The 17984-nt window shown below is 43.3% G+C and overlaps 1 long non-coding RNA gene across 3 annotated transcripts in view; it reads right to left on the reverse strand.

The window, feature by feature from the left end:
• Positions 1 to 17984, reverse strand: part of LOC114062062 — a 78065-nt gene that overhangs the window by 28263 nt on the left and 31818 nt on the right. For 2 of the 3 annotated variants that reach the window (XR_003572302.1, XR_003572301.1), the window contains exon 3: positions 5706 to 5823. This is a non-coding gene — a long non-coding RNA (uncharacterized LOC114062062). Of the gene's footprint in view, positions 1 to 5705; positions 5824 to 14875; positions 15004 to 17984 lie in introns of all 3 variants that reach the window. The other variant, XR_003572303.1, reaches the window with a different exon arrangement.

Raw genomic sequence — 17984 nt, forward strand, 5'->3', positions numbered from 1 at the left:
ACAGTTTGGAATTCAGCCCCCACATCCCCCGTGTCACTGCCAGCACTCCCATCTGAACTGCCTATTTCTGTATTTCCTCTTTGCCTCCAGCCAGGGAATTCCTTTATTTCACCAATGCAAAGCTTTAGATAATGTGTGTCTTCCAGTTGTGTCTCTCCTGCCCCAGATCACTGCAAACTATTTACTTCGCTCCACTTCTATCCACATCTTCATTCCCAGGATCTGCTCCATTCAGCTCCATGTTCCTTAAAAGTTTGATATCGAGTTCTTCACGTGCCTAATTTGGGCTTAATTCCAGGCTGGGGTAAATCGTTACAACTCAGATGGAGTCAATAGGAGCACAGTGACTTACATCAGCTTTGTGTCAGTAAATACTGACAGGATTGATCTCAAACTTTTTCAGAACAAAAGATTTTCGAAGATGGATTAAACAACATAAATGCTGAGCTGTTTTGCCAGACTGCAAATGGCATAACACAAGCTTTGTGTGACATCTCTGAATTATCCCTTCGTGGTAATGTTGACATTACATGGTATTGACTCATGGAAGAAGCTTAAATACCCTTTTAAGTTTTCAAGACTCTTTGACAAAGCACTATTTCATTAACAAAATGTTAATGGAATCCAGGAAGCTTGACTCCACAGTACAGCCTGCTGCTTCCAAGAAGCTCTGACCGAGGGATGAGACTGCACAGAGCAATGTAATTCTTATTTTTAGGACAACAGAAAAGGAAGCAGGGCACTCATTGGTTGAGGGAGGAGGACCCAAGGGTACTTCCACAGTGCTCCACTGAAGGGCTACCACACCTTCTGCTGGAGAAGGTCAAAATAGCACAAATTAGCAAATACATCATGCAGGGTAAACTGGGAGAGACAGCAGTGTTGGTGTTTGCTTGGAGATAAGGCTTCTTGCTTGTGAAAAGGAGAAAGACCTGGAAAGCATTCCAGAGGGAATACCCGATGTGGGGTCAGGTTTGGGAAAGGGTAATTATGTACCTCCAGCAAAAACGATTGGTTCTAAGTACCCTGCTAATCAAAGGATCATTTAAGTCAGAAAAGACCTCTAAGATCATTGAGTCCAACTGTTAATGACACAAATGGTTCTCAGATAAAGCACAGAGTTTATAATTGATGGGTTTACTGCTAGGAACAGACCTTGGCTTTCAGGTTCTTGATCTGACCCAGAGAAGGGACTTGATGGAGAGAAAGGGGCAGCACAGGTGGCCCAGGTGTCACCACCAGGACGACGGGGGGAAACCCCTCTGTGGGGAGTCAGCAGCACACAAGAGATGGGTTTACACCCCAGAACCTTTCCCAGGGGAAGAGCAGAGAGCAGGTTCCCCTCCCTCCTCCAGATTGTTTGTGAACAACCACCCTCAAATCTTTTCCCCAGTAACTCATAAATATTTCTGGCACTCGCTGCTCAGGACTGTGACATGGCCCGGCACCTTTCCAGCTCTGAACTCCAGAGAGACACCACTTGTAAGTCAAATGAAAGGTGACAGACCTTCTCAAGAGTGAAGTTTACTCACACACTGAACAGTCACATTTTCAAACTGAAGTTTTTCTGCTGATTTCTAGATCCACAGTTGCTCTATGTAACGATGAAAGTCATTATTAGCCAAAGAGATTGGAAGGGAGGGGCAGGGAAATACTAAACCTCTGTCCATTTGCCTGCTTTCTGCATTTGACAGCATTTTGTGTGCCAACAACTTCCACATTTCCTCTGTAGTTCATTTCATCTGTTCTGTGGATTCAAATAAAGCAACAGGTGGAAGAAAATGATGTAAAAAAATGAAAAATGAAAAAATTCAGCACTTAAATGCAATGCTTGACTGAGGTGCTCAAAGGCCACTTTGCTGCCTGAAACCACTTCTTTTCTTTTTTAAATTGTTTACATTTTGAGCTGATAAAATTCACAACAGTAAAAATAACTTTGCCTGACTTCCCAGTAGAAGACATGATGAGAAGATGTCTGGAAGGGGGGAAGGTCTCCAACATACATTTTTATGCTTCCATGAAATATAAATAAATAAACAAGAGAGCTACATACACAAATAACAGCCTCAATCAAACCTGGCAGAGCTCTGAAACACATCTGCACTCGGGCACTGGTAACTGGATTAAAGGGGGGAGTGACCCAGGTGTTAATGAGCCAGGAGTGAGGGAGCCCCAAGGGACTGCCCTCCACGCCTGCCATCCCCTCCAGCACTGATGGGATCAGGAATAAGGACTGAAAAGGGAGATGGAGATCCTCTGACATGTCTGAGTGATGGACAAAAGGCTTGTTCCCTGGCTGAAAACAGGCATTTTGGTGCAACAGCAAAACTTCACACACATCTACCCAACTCTTACATAACCAACAAGTGATGCTGGTGTCACTACTGTCACCAGGTTAATTCTCTTCTTAACAGCCCTTTGCCCTCTTGGGTTTGTTTGCTTTCAGTCAAGCCAAATTCCCTGTGCCTTGAGAGGTGAACAACAACCACAGTTTTAATTGCAGTCTGATCCCCCAAAGAGAAGACAAACACCCCTGTAGAAAGGGATGAAAGATTTTGTGCCAGCAGATGATTCATCTTTCCAAATACCTGGCTGCTCTCAAAAGGAGAGGAGGAAAGCTGTGCTGCCTCAAGGGTCTTGGCTGCACTGCACCTCTGCCAAGGAGCTGCAAATCCTCTGCTCAGGGGATTTGCTCCAGCACAAGGCAATCCCACCTCTCTGCTTCCCACCGAAACACAAGAGGAAAGTTCCTGGAGCACACACTTGACAGCAAACCAGCCCCTTGTCTGTCCTCCAGAATCCTTCTGCTGAGAGAGTTTCCTCAAAAACTTGGTGTAGCTAATTGAAAATCAAAGATTGAGGCTCTCCAAGGATAACCAGATGAAGTCCTGAAGGTTTGCTGGGGTAATAATGACCATACCAGAGCTTAACTTCCACACAGGATGGGTGCAGCCTATGAGCAGAGGATCCAGGTGAGATTTCAGGGCTCCATCTTCCTAAGGGTGTGGAAATTCAATAACCTAATAAAAGAGAAAGGGAGAACACCTGGATCATTCCTCAATAACCCATTCCTGGAAAATACTGTAGGCTTAAGTATAAAACAATTTGAAGGACTTACAGAAAAATCCAAATTCAAGGGAACTCTGAGGAGAAAGACATTCTGATCTTGACTGCAAAGTGCAGCCCTCACTCAAGGACACTGAACTTTGTCATCTCCCTGGGGTCACGAATTCTCCACATGAATTAACAGACACCCATTGAGCTGCAGGACCAAGCAGGATTTTTCTCCTGGCTGAAGATCTGCCCCACGACATCCACATCCCACTGCCGGGAAAGCATCTCCCACCCTCCAGATAGCGCTGGTCAGAGCCCTCTGTGAATAACCACTTTATAATGTGAGACACTTACTATGCACTGGGTCACTGGTAGCAGGGTTGAGAAAGGGACATTCACATCTAAAATCACAAATCTCCATAGTCAAGGCTGAAAAAATGAGCTCTGTCTCAAAGGCTCTTACAGACCCAGGAGGAGGAACACGCTCAAAGAACAGATTGCTGCAGTTTGTTAGCAAAGGTTAGGGAAAGCTGGAAACCTTAAGGTCTTGCAAATCAATCTGTGCATTGCACAGCTTCTCCCCTTCCACAGCTGAGACAAACGTGGATTGTGTTTGCCGTGCGTTCAGAACAACCTGCAATCAAAATCTCTCGCTCTCACCGGAACAAGGCGACAACACTCTGGAGACACAGAGACAACTGGAAGGCAGAAGTTCTGCAGAAGGAGCATTTTGCTTCTAAAACTCCACTTCATCCCCCTCGTGATCACACAGATTTCTGTCGAGTCTTTACACTTGTACCCGTTCTTTGTCTTCAGCTGCCACATTGAACCACAAGCGCTGCGACTGTAAATTAAAAAAAAACACACATCAAAAAAGGCCCAAACAAAATCAACAACATTTGCAACTGCATTTACATAAAACCCACTGGACATAACTGGCACTGCACAGTAGGGTTTTTCTTTCCCATTCCTAGGAAGGAGTTGAGTTGAGCTGAGCTTAGCTGAGCTGGGCCATTGCCCCTTCCTGCCCTTCAGGTGCCTCTCCCCAGCTGTTCCTCAAGGAGGACATTCCTTATTCCAAAAGAAAAACACCTGTGTAGTACCAGACATTGCTGATTTTCTTGAGGTAAGAGGGTATTTACTGTCTCTGTGGGACAATTAGAGGAATCAGCCCTTTTTTTTCATCTCTGGGTGGGTCTTTAAATCAAAGATTAAAGAACCGAGAAAAGATACACAAAAACTGATAATCCCAACCCAGAGACCTTCCAATCATAAATACTTGTCATTCTAAGCATAATATGCAATCTTCAATACACTGTTGTGTTTCAGGCACATTTAGGTACCCTACAGAAATGACTTTAGGCTGCTGTTATTCCTAAAGAACTTCAGATGAGTTTGGATCCTTCATCATTCATCATGTCAGCCCCTCTACGGATAGTTACCCACACTTTGTCTGCTCGGGTTTATCTAATAGCTAGCCCTGGGTTTTATTAATTTTCACTGGTTTGCAGAAATTACAGAGTTCCTACTCTTTTTTTAGAACTTATATCTTAACTCATATCCATTTTCCATGAAAACCAAGCAGTGCTTCAAAGGCACGTTACCTCTTCTGGGGCTCCTACTCCCTTAAGAAGGGATCCCAAATCTTGCCTTGTTGTGGTTTGGATTTCTCTGATGTTTGTTTGCTGGGATTTAAACTTAAGGAGAAGCGGTTTTTTTGGTGGTGTTGATAAATAGATTCCCAAGGGTAAACAACCCATTTTTGGGGGGGGGGGAGGGGAGGTTGGTGTCTTTCTCTTCTTGGATGTTCAGCAGCCTGAGTTGACTTAAAACATTTTACTCTTCAAACAGTTTTATATCTGTGGGACTAGTGAACACTTCTATGTAAGAGATAGAGGAAACCTGAATTTCACTTGACCTGAGAAGCTGTGGCTGCCCCATCTCTGCAAGTGTCCAAGGCCAGGCTGGACAGGGCTTGGAGCAACCTGGTCTAGTGGAAGTTGTCCCTGCCCATGGCAAGGGGTGGAATGGGATGGTCTTTCAGGTCCCTTCTAACCCAAACCATTCTATTCTGATTTTATGATGACTGAGGAAATAAATTCCCTTGTGTAGTATTGGTATATATGTGAAGGTATACAGAATATCCACTTATCCAGTAGGCAGAAATCACATTTTAAATATACATTTATGTGTTAAACCACTGTGATTTTAGTTTTTGTACTTTCAGTGAAAATCCCCACAGATCATTGTCAAAGCCACAATTGTTAATTTAACAGATCTGCTGCAAAGAAAGAAAAGGAGAAGCAGAACATATACTTAGTGTGTGTGTTTATATATATATATACACACAAAATATTATATATATTTCCTCTAGAATGTTACTATCTGTATTTCATAGAGGACTTCTCTCCTCCTCGATGACTTTTTGCTCTGTAAAAGCTGTGTGAGAGGCACAGTGGAGGTGAGAGCAAGCCCTGGTGCAGGGCAGAAAGGCTGCCCTGGCACCCCTGGCCATGGGGCACAGCACCAGTCCCACGAGCCAATGGTGCCAGGAAACAGCAGCACCTGCTCAGGATTTGGACCCCACTGGGGTGTCCTGGGGTCTGTGACTCCCCAAACCCTCCCTGACCCAGGGACACCCCTTGGCCTACCTTGGGTATCCCTGGAGCTGGAGCTCCTCTCCCCCCAGCAGCTTCACAGGTACGGAGAGTCCCGGAGGTGGAGGTGGTTCCCATCTTCAGACTCTTCCCTTTGGAGCACTTCAGCCACCTGTTCAGCACAGCAAAATATCCAATCCATTTAATGAGGCTTCTGGTAAAATCCTTCCTTTGAAGTCCCTCAGACCGTGACAGCAATTAACTCCAGCCCCATCTTCGCTGCTGTTGTTTTACCTCATCTCAGCCGAGATCAACAACATCACTGATGGTGCAAATTATTTCCCTGCATAAGCAGTGAGGGAATGTCTCACATCCAGCAGTTACTGTCAGCTGGCAAAGTGACCTGACTGCAATTACAGCCGCCATGTGGGGTGTCTTCAGTGTCCCTGGGCTCCTGCAGGATTTTTAGTAATTTCTGTAGATTTAAGACTGCAAGGAAATTCATTGCGTTTACGACTGGCAGCACTTAGAGATGAACCTACTGTAGGTATAGGAGAGGTGGGTAAGGATGGCATCACAGCAGAACAAAACACACAGATGGGGTCAGGAACTGTGGCTCCTCTTCACAAAACTGTCCCCAAGCTCACCCTATTCAGCATAACATGTTCATGTGGATACTCAGAAACTTTTCCCCAAGTGCACACGACGGGGATTATTTTCATTGCAAATTGTTTGTAACAATGCACATTAAAAAGCCACTATGACATCAAGTGGACTATAAATAATCTCAGTTTAAAAGGCAGAAGGGTCTAACTGAAATATTAATTTCTCCACATTAGAAATGAGAGAAATAAGAAATGCGGGAGATCACAAGCAGTAGACACACAACTGGAGGTAGATATTTAAAATTGTCCTTGGAAGAAACTTTTTCAAGGTTTTCTATTTGTTTTATTTCCATTTCTGGGATGGGTTTTTTTTTTTGTTGTTGGTCTTTTTATTATTATTATTTGCTTTTTTTTATTAGTATTTGCTTTGGGTTTTGTTTTTAAAGCGAGCGAGAATAAGGATAAAAGGAAACTAATTCCCCACTAAAGGGCCTCCTGCGGCCGGAGCGGGATGACCTGCTGGCTCCATAACCTCTGCCAGGAGAGGGGTGTCAGCACACACAGCCCCTCCAACCAGCTCCAGACAACAATGGCAACACAGGGAAAACAAAACAGGATCCCAATCCTTCCCCTGGTCTGTCTGAGGACACCACCTACACCTTAAATCAGGTGGCGTTTCCCAAGGCCTGAGGGCAGAACACACCACGGTCACAGCCTGGAATTCCTGCTCTGTGAGGAATTCCAATATTTTCCCCAGTTCAGAAGGCTAAAGATTCTTATAAGATCTGAAAGACACTTAAAAAAAGATTTCAGTGAAACTGAATTTGTGCAAACATTTTCTGAGAATGTTATATTTTAATAGTAGGCAGTGGCAGGCTGAAAAGGGTAAAATTGCCCTATGATAAAAAAAAAAATTATAAGCCAAAGCATATGGGAAACATGAAAAGGATGAATGAATGAATTAATTAAAATGAATCCTGTACAAATTAAACCATTTCAGCATCACCAAAATGAAACATTTCAAGGTTATACCAACAGAGGTGAAAGTCAGGTGATGTGTCAGAACACGTTTTCGCTCAGAAATTATTATAATCAAGAAAATTCCAGTTCCAAATTTCATTTTTGTTCTGACTGGGTTTTGGATTCCGAGCTGTTTGCACGTGTTTTGACCCCCCTGCACCCAAGAAAATTGATACCATCCCGACCTCTCCTGCAAGGGTGGTGCAGGTAAATGCAAGAACGTTACTGATTCTTCCTGAAGGAAAGCCTAAAACCTGTGTTTTCTATAAAATTGGTGGCTTTGGCTTATTTCTCAGCAAAAAAAAAAAAAAATAACGCCTTAAGGAGAGGTAAAGCAAAGCTATTGTTACCAAGACTTTCTTACAGTAAGAACCCATCCTACAGTGCATTTCCTGGTACGCTCTGAAATACCATAAATCATTCTGACAACGTGATACTTGTCAAAATAAAGGCAGAAAATACGTCTTGGAATAAAATATCCTCAATCATATTTATTTGTTTGCTCACTCGTGCCATTTGGCTCCTCTCAGTGGGTTTCCCAACCGTTAGGGTGAATTAGTGAGATTCTGCTGGAAAAAAAAAAACCCAGCCCCATGTGCATATTCACGGGCTCACACACACAGAATATCTGCCCATGGCACCGAACACTCAGGCAAGAGAACAGAAAATTAGAAAGCTTGCAAAGGACACTTCAGTTTTCCTGATATTTTTTTTTTCTCCCCCCTTTTCCAGCTTTTTTTTTTTTTTTTTCCCCCATCCCCCTCACCAAATATTTCCCTAATGCTCGATGGTGGTTTGGTTTAAGGGAGTCCTGCCTGGAAAGCTCCTTCAGCTGCTCAGCCCAACAGCATAAATTTGATCTCGTAATTAGTATTCAGCTCAGCATCTTGGATAGAAACCAATGTTACAGCCAAGAGGTGGTTTAAATCACATAAATCATAGATCAATGACAGAACTCTAAGCACTGGATAGATTACAAAAGTAAGCTTTAGTTAAAAATAGATTAACCATTTCCCTGCAGGAATTCCTTCAAAAAAGCCCTGAATATAAAACAAATAAAATTAAATCTGATAATTTTTTTTCCTAATGTATGCATATACTAGATGAATTGTTCTTTCCCTTGACAGTTACACACTGATTAAAGAAATGTGTTAACATGCTATTTCAATGGAAAATATTGTAAATTGTGGGGACTTTAATTTTTTTAATGAGCCTCTAATAGCCAAAAAGCAATGTTGTGTACAGATAGGTTTATAGCACATCACAGCAGCTAACAGATACTTCTGCAGTTGCTGTTTTTGTAAAAAGGGCAAAAATCATTCCCCAAGCCAAGAAAAATGTTTTTGAGAAGTGTTTTTAAAGTATTTTGGGTTTTAAATTTTAGCTAATGAAGCTCCCAGTCGCATGAAGCATCACAAGCCATCAGTTATCCTGATTTAGGCACCCGTGGGGGTAATCAGCATCTTGAAGGATTGAGCCCCAAGATCCCCAAATCGTTAAAAGTTCAGGGGAAGAGGAAATATGGGGTTGAATCTCTTCCCCCTGACTAAAGGATGAAGGAGGGTTTGGCTCCTGCAAGGAAATTCTCTGTTGGTGTAGACCAGTTAACCAAACTGGGGTGCACCAGAGGACACAGAGTGTGTCAGCCAGGAATCTCCTCTGCAGCTTGAGAATCTAAATTAAAAATATAAATTTAAAGGATGCTCTCGCTCCTGTACATTGCGCTGTGATTGCCTCCCATGAGGTCACACATCATTCAAAAGAAGAAAAAAAGGAAGAAGAAAAAGAAAAAAAAAAAAACAAACCTAACTTTTCAGCGTCTGAAGGCCAATTTGCATGTCTGTTTTCTGAGCTGCAGAGCTGAAAGCCAGAAATGCCTGAGCAGCACCTCAACCTCTCCTCAGGCCGGGGAAGGGCAGATTCCAAGCCATCAGCAGCTGGAATAACGGGCTCGGATTCCTCCCGGGGACACACAGGGGCTGAGGCAGCTCCAGCCACAGCAAAGAGAGGAGAAACAGCCTGAGCATCGGGCACAAATCCTGCCACCTCCTCCTACCACCCTTTTACAACCTTCAAATCCACCTTCGAATTAGTGAGTAAAAAAAATCAAAGTGAGAGAAATCCCATATTGCCTATCCCTGGACTAACAAATTATGATCAACTGCAGACCTGAAAATAACAGTGATTCACCCCAATAAAAAGTTGCACAATTCTTGAACTGGTAAATAACTGTTATAGCCACAATACAACGAATTCAAACTTCCTGAACACCGACATCTGCTTGTATATTTAACTTTCTACAGATGACAAAAACATGAATATAATTGCTGTTGCCATATCTAGAATTTAAAAAAAAAAAAAGAAAAAGAATGCCGTTCCTAGAGATGTTCCCATTTGTTTTCAAACACTCCAGCTCCATCAAAAAGAACATCTTTAAACTTTTAGTGCTTAATGGAAACGACTACTTTCGATTTCCAAGGATTTTTTTTTCCCCCGTCAGAAGAAATAAAACAGCGAGCTGCTCGATGGCTATTTGAGCAACAACACTGAGGTTTCCAAAGTGCCTCCCTGTGTGATAGAAGACTGCAATATATGCAATCAAGAGATAGATTCAAACAATAATAACTAGCAGAGGCTCCAGGCGTTGCAAAACGTGTCATTTACTTCAGACCCGTTCCTTGAAACATCAGCCCTGCAAGTAGTTCAGTGGAAAATAGATGGGACTGCTCCTGGAAGTACAGGCTGTTCGTGCAGGGAAGTTTTCAAAGGCTCTGCATTTTCTAAAGTACTGAAAAATGCATATCAAGTTTAGTAAAACTAAAGAAGAAGAAGAAAAAAAAAAGGGAGGGGGGAAGGGAAAAAAGGATCTCTTGTAAAACACCAAATTGTCAGAGAGATGTCAGGGTTAATTTTTAAAGGCATATTTCCCTCCAGCAACAATTCTCTTTAATTATTTCAATGTGAAACACATTATCAGACATGTTCCTTCCCTGTTCTCAGCTCCCTGACACAAGATAGGTACAAGATGTTAAATCTCTGCCGATGCTCGCACACGTTGGCTGGGCAGCTCCTGCTGCACCTACAGCCTCCAGCTTCCTCTACCCAACTTTTGGGGCCACCTGCCCACAGGCACAGCACCAAAAAGCAGGGCAGGAGGTGGTTGAGGAACAGCCCCAGGACACATACAGGGGCACCAAGAGCCGCACGGAGCACACACCGGTTTTAAAGTTATAAACACAACACATCTGACAGCTTTCCTGCATGTTTGAGTGGAAATTCACCCAGATTTGGGTGGGGGTTTTTCTACTTAGAGGTCCAACAGTCATGTAGAATAGATTGTACAGAACAGGCAAAGTCCAGTGAGGAAGCTCCTGGAGTGCCACAGCACAATGAGCTGCTGCAGGACACGGCCACGTCACACACCTCTTCAGGAATTTATCAGAAACACTTTATGTTCCTCCCAAGTGGTAAAGGACAGTGTCCAGAGACCCAAAGTAAAATATCAGCACAAAATCACGAGTGACAGCAGTTTCACATTTAGATCTAGAGAAGAAACCTTGATCTGATGCATCGGGTCGCTGTCGCAAAGCACCAGGTTTGGTCGAGTGTTTCGGCTGCTGAAGGAGCTTTGTGTTTTCCCCCATAATTCCCAACTTGACATACGTGTATTCAGGAGTCACATCAATCAAATCACCCCTTGTTTTGGTGCAAGGAAAGCCTAATCCTTTCCTAGGACAGGAATAGGCTCCAGACCAGCTCTGCCAGATCGGCTGTACCCTAATGGACTTTTATACCACCCCCAGTAAAACTCACCAGACAGCCAGTCGCGAGATTAAAAGCTTTTTAAGTTGCTATCTTGGGAAATTTCTTTCAAGGAAATTACTACAAAGCCTTGTTTTAGTGTGTTCCCCTACTGTGAGTCCTACTGTGTTTTTTTAATAAGGAAAACTATCCATCCATGGAGGTGTATCCTGTTCTCCATGCTTGAGTGTCTAACAGCAGGCACATACAGTAGACACTCTGATGTTTTGCCTCTTTAATTTTCACTCCATAATGTTGGTGCCTGGTTTTCCTGACTGCACCTTTCAGAGCAGTTTAATGATGGGCGTGCACAGAATTTCGAGAGGGGATTTTTCAGTGATAATATTCAGACGTTCGGGACAAGTTTAATACATAAAGATATTCAGAATTCTTTCTTTTAACCATAAAATAAAACCCTGCGACGCTTTTATCACAGAATGGAAAGTGAGATAATATTACCAAGAGAAAAAAAAAAACCTACAAATACTTCAAGGCTAAAACAGGAAGGGGTATAGAGATGCTTCATTTAGTCTTTAAAGGATGCTTCGTATATAGAGATGCTTCCTGCAGATATAGAGATGCTTCATATAGATATGGAGATGTTTCATGCAGATATGGAGATGTTTCATACAGATATAAACATGCTTCATTTTGGCCTTTAAGAAGACAACCTTATGCTAAATATGAAAGCATCGCAGATCTATCAGTGCTTTCAAGCAAATAGGACACAGCCAGAGGTTTCCACACCCAAACTCCCACCCAAATGAGAACAGCTCATGCCACCGAATTTATTAGCCCAAGGATTTTGCCAGAGATTTTGATACATATTTTTAAATCAAGCCAAGCAGCTCCCTGATAAAAGGTTACTTTACCACTCAGATATCAGGCTTGAAATGTGGTTTTTTTCCCAATAACAGGCCAGGTAGTGGATTATAAACGAGCCCTGCTCCATTGACTGCAGCCAGGGTATGAAAATTGATTCAATGGAGCACCATCAGCCCTCGCCAGCTGAGTATCTGTCCCTCTAATCACAACTAAAAAGATTTTCCTAGTCAATTAAAGGCTCCAAGCCTTTACTCACTCACACAAAATCCCTGCTAACAATGCATTCATTTAAATCTTAACAAACTGAGCACAAGCCCTGCCTGGTGCCACAGTTGGTGCTGGAGATTGAAATCCCCGCTCCCGCCATCCGGAGGCACCAGCCCTTCCACACTGTCTCACGTGGCCCAGGATAATCCCCGAGTCCCCTCCGATCCTGACACGCTTCTGGAGGATCTGACAAAAAAATTAGCACATTCATTATTTGCTGCTAACAGGAGTACGAGCCCCACGAAGAAAACATGTACCTGTGCTGACAGAGTGGGAGTGCTTTAATTTCCAAATTACATACATAAATAAATCAAACCGTAGCACCTGAGAAATGAAAGATTATGAAAATAGTAATATCCTGCAAAAATCTTGAAAGGCATCATAATTCCTCCAACAATTATCTTCTGTCATATTTGCGAGTAGCCCGTGTAGTTCAAGAAGAGAAAATACAAATGTGCTCCTTTAAAATTCATGAAACCACTCATTCTGTCATAAAAGCAGGCATCTTTCATGGCTACTTATTTCACACAGTCTCATAACTAATACTGACAGATACTTGGAATGCAAAAAAAAAAAAAAAATCCACAAAAAAAAAAAAAAGAGCACCGGACAAAGAACACGAGCTGCTCAATTCTTACATTTTAATGCTCAGAATGGAAAATAAAATCCTATATTACATAGCACTGCCGAATTTCTGCTGTAATTAAATCAAAATTTGTAGATAAAAATGAGATTGTACAAAGACTGGTGGTATAGTGCTCCCAGGATTGGGCTGTGCTGCATCCATGACAACAGGATGGAAGGTTGCTTTTAATACTATTATCTTACATACCCACAGCTGAATGCTAATGCAGCTATACTGAGGAAATCAAGTTTCAGATCTGTAGCCACTGAACTTACAGCCACTAGGCAGGGAGTTTAAAAGCCAGGCTAGCACACAAAGACTAATATTATAGCTCTGTCAACTCCCCAAAGGTCAGCTATCTCAAAAGGCATACACAAATATTAATTGTCAGGTAGTTCTGTACCAGAGACCAGAACTGAGGCAGAAATCAGGTTTGGTGGCCATAATTTTCTTCCAATTTTATTTATAAAATGGAGGTGAGGAAGGAAGCAGAGATTAACTCAGTTCATGTTCTGTGCACTGACAGAGGGTGACGTGGCTCCTCACGAGCCTGTTTTGCTCAATGAAGGAGACAGAAAATGGGTGGGAAAGCAGCTGGAAAGCCTTGGTTTCCAGTGGATACCAACAGTCCAATCGACCCAACCCTTTGGGTTTTAGACTCCCCATCCCTGGGGAGTTCAAGCTCAGGTTGGACAGAGCTTGGAGCAACCTGGGCTAGTGGAAGGTGTCTCTGCCCATGGCAGGGGTGGGACTGGATGAGCTTTAAGGTCCCTTCCAACCCAAACCAGTCTGGGATTCAGTGATTCTGTCCTGGCTGGGGGACAGGCAGATAGATCCCTCAGTCCCAACCTGCCCTGTGCCCACACAAGGATCCTCTGCTCTCCCACAGGCAGCTCCGTTATCTGCCCAAGCTCCTTCTACAGACATCACCTCCAACTTCCCAATCCATCTTCATCTGGATTTAATAATATTTTTTTAAGAAATCACAAAAAAAATCTATATTATAAATATATATATATGCTATAAAATCATAAAAACATTAAGAGTACTAATCTAGTTGGGGGCAACTAGAGAAGTGTTTCCCAAATTACAGAATTCTGAGGTGCCCTGGGAAGTCACTGCATCCTTCCTCTTGGGGGCCAACAAAATCCAAAGGGTCCAGCAAGTCCCCAGGATGAAGAAGCCTCTCAAGCCTTGTTCTGCCAGAAGTGATATGGTGGGACTGGCAACTCTGATCCAACTTCCCAGAGGGGAAAACATCCTCACCAACATTTTTAGCCTCTTCTTAGCACTCAGGGAATTTTCAGGCACTTTACACTATTTTTATTCTCCAACCCTCTACTCTTCAAGGTGGAGAACTCCAAACTATTTGAGCTGCTGACCACTCTCCTGCAATAGCCTGTAACCTGTAGTTACCCAAATCCAACTTATTTATAAACCATTGGCTCATGTGCTGTCATGCCCTGAATAATTCATTTTTAGGAGCAGTATAAGGAAATTCTGGCTCTGTCTCACATAGTCAAGTGTGTGGACATTTTGGCACATTTGTACCCTGGGGTTTTTTTCCAGAATGCAGTCTTAAGGTTGCTATATATGAAATAAAGACAGTAAAATAAATAATATAGAAGTAAATCTAATAAGATATAGATAATAAAGTAAACTGAACCAACTCAACTAAAATTATCTGCCAGCCCATCAGGACTGGCAGATCAAGCCATCTTTCATGGAAATGAGGATTCACTACAAACCACTGCAGAAGTGGAGTTCCCAGGGGTTTTATCCCCCCTGTGTAAATAACCCTTTCTCCACAAAAACATGGCTTCAGTTGGGCAGCAAAAAGATGCTTCGTTAGAGAAAAATGAAAGGGGGCAACAACGTTCACAGTGATGAAAACTTTGGCCTCTAAGTGGCAGAATGTCAAAAAAAGTTGTAGCATTTTATGATATACTGTAATTGAAAAAAAAAGTATGATGTTGTTAGTAGAAGTGTATTTAAGAAAAGCCCCACACGTGGGTATAATAGAAAATTAATCCTCAGAGCTCAGAAAGTCCCTGAGGATGCAGAATCCATCATGAAGTTACCTCCTGTCCCAGATTTTCCTGTTGCTTGCCTCTGCTGACAACAGTTGTCTTTTCATTGGAGTATTTGATATCAATTTACTCAGACACCAGGGGCAGAAAAGGATTTCACTTTCTTCATCTGAAAGACACTGAGCCACAGAATTAGTACTTTGAACAGATGCCAGAGAAAAACAGTGACACGTTCTCTAAACCAAGAACCACAGGTGGGCACAGCAAATTGCCCAAAGCCTCTCAGGGCTGCCCAGGCAGCCACAACCCTCCCGAATTTCTGATGATTCTGGGATGGACAACATTCCTGATTGTAAAGGTTCCTCCTTCCAGCTCTTGCCGTGGATCACGTTTCGAAACCAAGCCCATAAATGAATGTCCCTGTTGTCAATGCCTTCATCCAGATAATCATGGAATGATGGGCAAGTTGGAAGGGACCACTGGTGGGGTCATCTGGTCCAACCTCCCTGCTCAGGCAAGGTCTTTCTAGACCTTGCAGATGGCACAGGATTGTGTCCAGATGGTTCTGGAATGCCCATCCTTCTGCAGCAGAGAGGGCAGGGAGTGGCTGCTCTCGCTGCATTTGCAGGTTAAAATCCCTCAGAAAAGGTTTGCCTCCATTTTGGCACGTATTGAGCATTAAACTAACTGTAGATGGTACAACAAATAACCTCAGGAAGGGTGTCTACCTACCCTCATCTGACAGAGTCGCTGCCTTCTCCTCCTCACTGTTCCCAGTATTGTGAGAACCAGTGGTACAAAACACCAGGAAAAGAGATGGCTTATCTTAACAAAGTTATCAAGGAGCTTATTCCCAGCTGACTGGGCACCTGGTGAAACCTGTGCTTCACCCCAAAGATGGTGGGAAACTTTCCCCACTTCGTGTTTTCAAAGCCTTTGGCTCCTTTCTTTTTTCAAACCTTTCTTATATCGAGGATTTATCACAGAAACCCTCAGGAAAAAAAAAAAAAAATGAACTGCCCTGAAATGACTTGTTCTGCCCCAACATGGGATGAGATTTGGGTGCTCAGGTGAGAGCCCAGTGGCCTGGTGAGAGCTCTGGCAGGGGAGCAGCCCTGTCTGGGGTGTGGAGCTGAGCTCCTCACCGTGCTCTCTGCTCACCCAGCACTGGGCTCCAGCAAGGAGCTGACTCTGGACCTGCAGCAAGCAGAGCTTGTGCTTTGTTACAGCCAGCGGCAACCTAAACTGGATACCTAAAATTAGACAGCAGGAATTTTCTCCAAAGCATCGCTTGCATCCTGGTGGAAGAGTGGAAAATGGAGGTGGAAACCCGAGAGCAGCAGAAACAAACCCTGTGTTTGTCAGCAGGACACTTGTGCCACAGGCACAGGAGCCTCTGTACTCAGCACATCCCTGACCTGCAGTGATCCCTCACACACAGCAAAGGTCTGGCAGGGTTTGGACTCAACAAGGTTCCTAATAAGGTATAAAAACATGTTATTTTTTTTTCAGAAGGCTCAGGGATCAAACTGAGACAAGCAATTTATTCCAGCAGAAACCAAGACGTCACCTCAGAATACTCACAAAGGTTTCTCTCCAAAAGCAGAGAGTGAAAGGAAATGCAAAAGCATCAGCTATTGCTGTTCCTCCACCATGTTTCATCATATTCCTTTGAGGCTCAAATGAGGTTCCTCACCCTGAACTCCCCCTTTTAGGGCAAGTGTGCTGGTAATTCGGCAGAAGATGTAAAAATCAGCCCCAAAACTGCGAGTCAGTGAGCAGAGCTTCACCTCAGCTCAGCTACTCCACTGTCTTCAGCTCAGCTTCAGCAGAGACTCCACTTTCTGCCCACAGGGAAACTCTACATACTCATATTTTATCCCACAGTCATTTTCCAACATGGAAAACTCCCCAAACCATGGATTCACCCACATTCCCACGAGAACCTCCTGTCCCCACAGGCAGCCCTGACGTGGGATGAGCTCCATGGGCAGGACATGGAATGATGATCCCAGTTGTCCTCCCACCCCGTGGGCACAGGATGCTCCCTGGGATGATCCAAGGGCGCAGGGCTGAATCCACTCCCAGCCCCCATTGTTTTGACCACCAGCCCAGGCAGGAAAAACGTACAATTCAATGTGCTCAGACACCACACTCGGGAGATTTCATTTCAGTCTCAGTTTCTTCCACTGAACATTAGGTTTGGTAGTTTTCCCAGTCAACTCTTGCTTTTTTGGAAAAAAACCAAACCAAAACAAAACACTAAAGAAATTCAGCCACTTTTAAAAAGAAACCTTGAAAGAAAATTATGAGTTCTGTTTTGGAACCTGGTCCAAATGGCTGGAATAAAAATGCTCAAAACCAACTTAATATTTCCTGTACTTGAAAAATTTGGGTATTCAGCCTATATAATAGACTGAATATTTTTATTGGATGTTTTAAAAATAGAGATATGATTTGGCTATGATTCTTTAGTATTTATTTCAGCAAAATTCTGAGGTCATGTTGTTTGTGGGGAAAAAAAAAATCTAGGATGGTTTGGTTTGGAAAGGACATTAAAGCTCATCCAGTTTCAAGTTCCCTGCCATGGGCAGGGACACCTTCCACCAAACCAGGTGGAAAAATCATATTCTCTAAGTCCAATAGTTTTCCAGTTGTCAGGAAGTAACTCTGCCTTTGCCTCAGGTATTCAGTTTTCATTTTAAACGACCTCTCTCCCATTTTACTTTCCCTTTTCTTAATAGATATTCCTATTTTGCCAAAGACAGGCCAAAAATTATTTGGATATCTATTAGTAGGACAGAAGTTTTACAAGGTGGGGGAGTTACAGGTGAGAGAAGCGGCTGCTTATGCTGATGCTGAGCTCTGTTGAAAACGCCCTCCACAAACCCAACACTGGCATTGTTACAGCTCATAAAATCACAGTCAAACCCTGCAAACAGGAATATCCTGGAGTTACTCCTCTGGCAGTGCCTGCAGAGCCAGCCACTTGTTGCTGGGAGGTTCTGCACTCCAAGCAGTGGATCCCAACCTTCCCCACCGGAGAACTCGACTCAACCTCCACCCAACAACTTTGCTTTCCCTTTTTTGACTGATAACTCCCTGATGGGTTTTTTCTCAGCAGTTCTTGCAGGGTGGACAGGGCTTTCCCTCCTCCTCC

Source organism: Empidonax traillii, unplaced genomic scaffold (genome assembly GCF_003031625.1).
Source record: "Empidonax traillii isolate 1590-97213 ecotype Southwest subspecies unplaced genomic scaffold, ASM303162v1 scaffold380:size670999, whole genome shotgun sequence".
Lineage (NCBI taxonomy): Eukaryota > Metazoa > Chordata > Aves > Passeriformes > Tyrannidae > Empidonax > Empidonax traillii.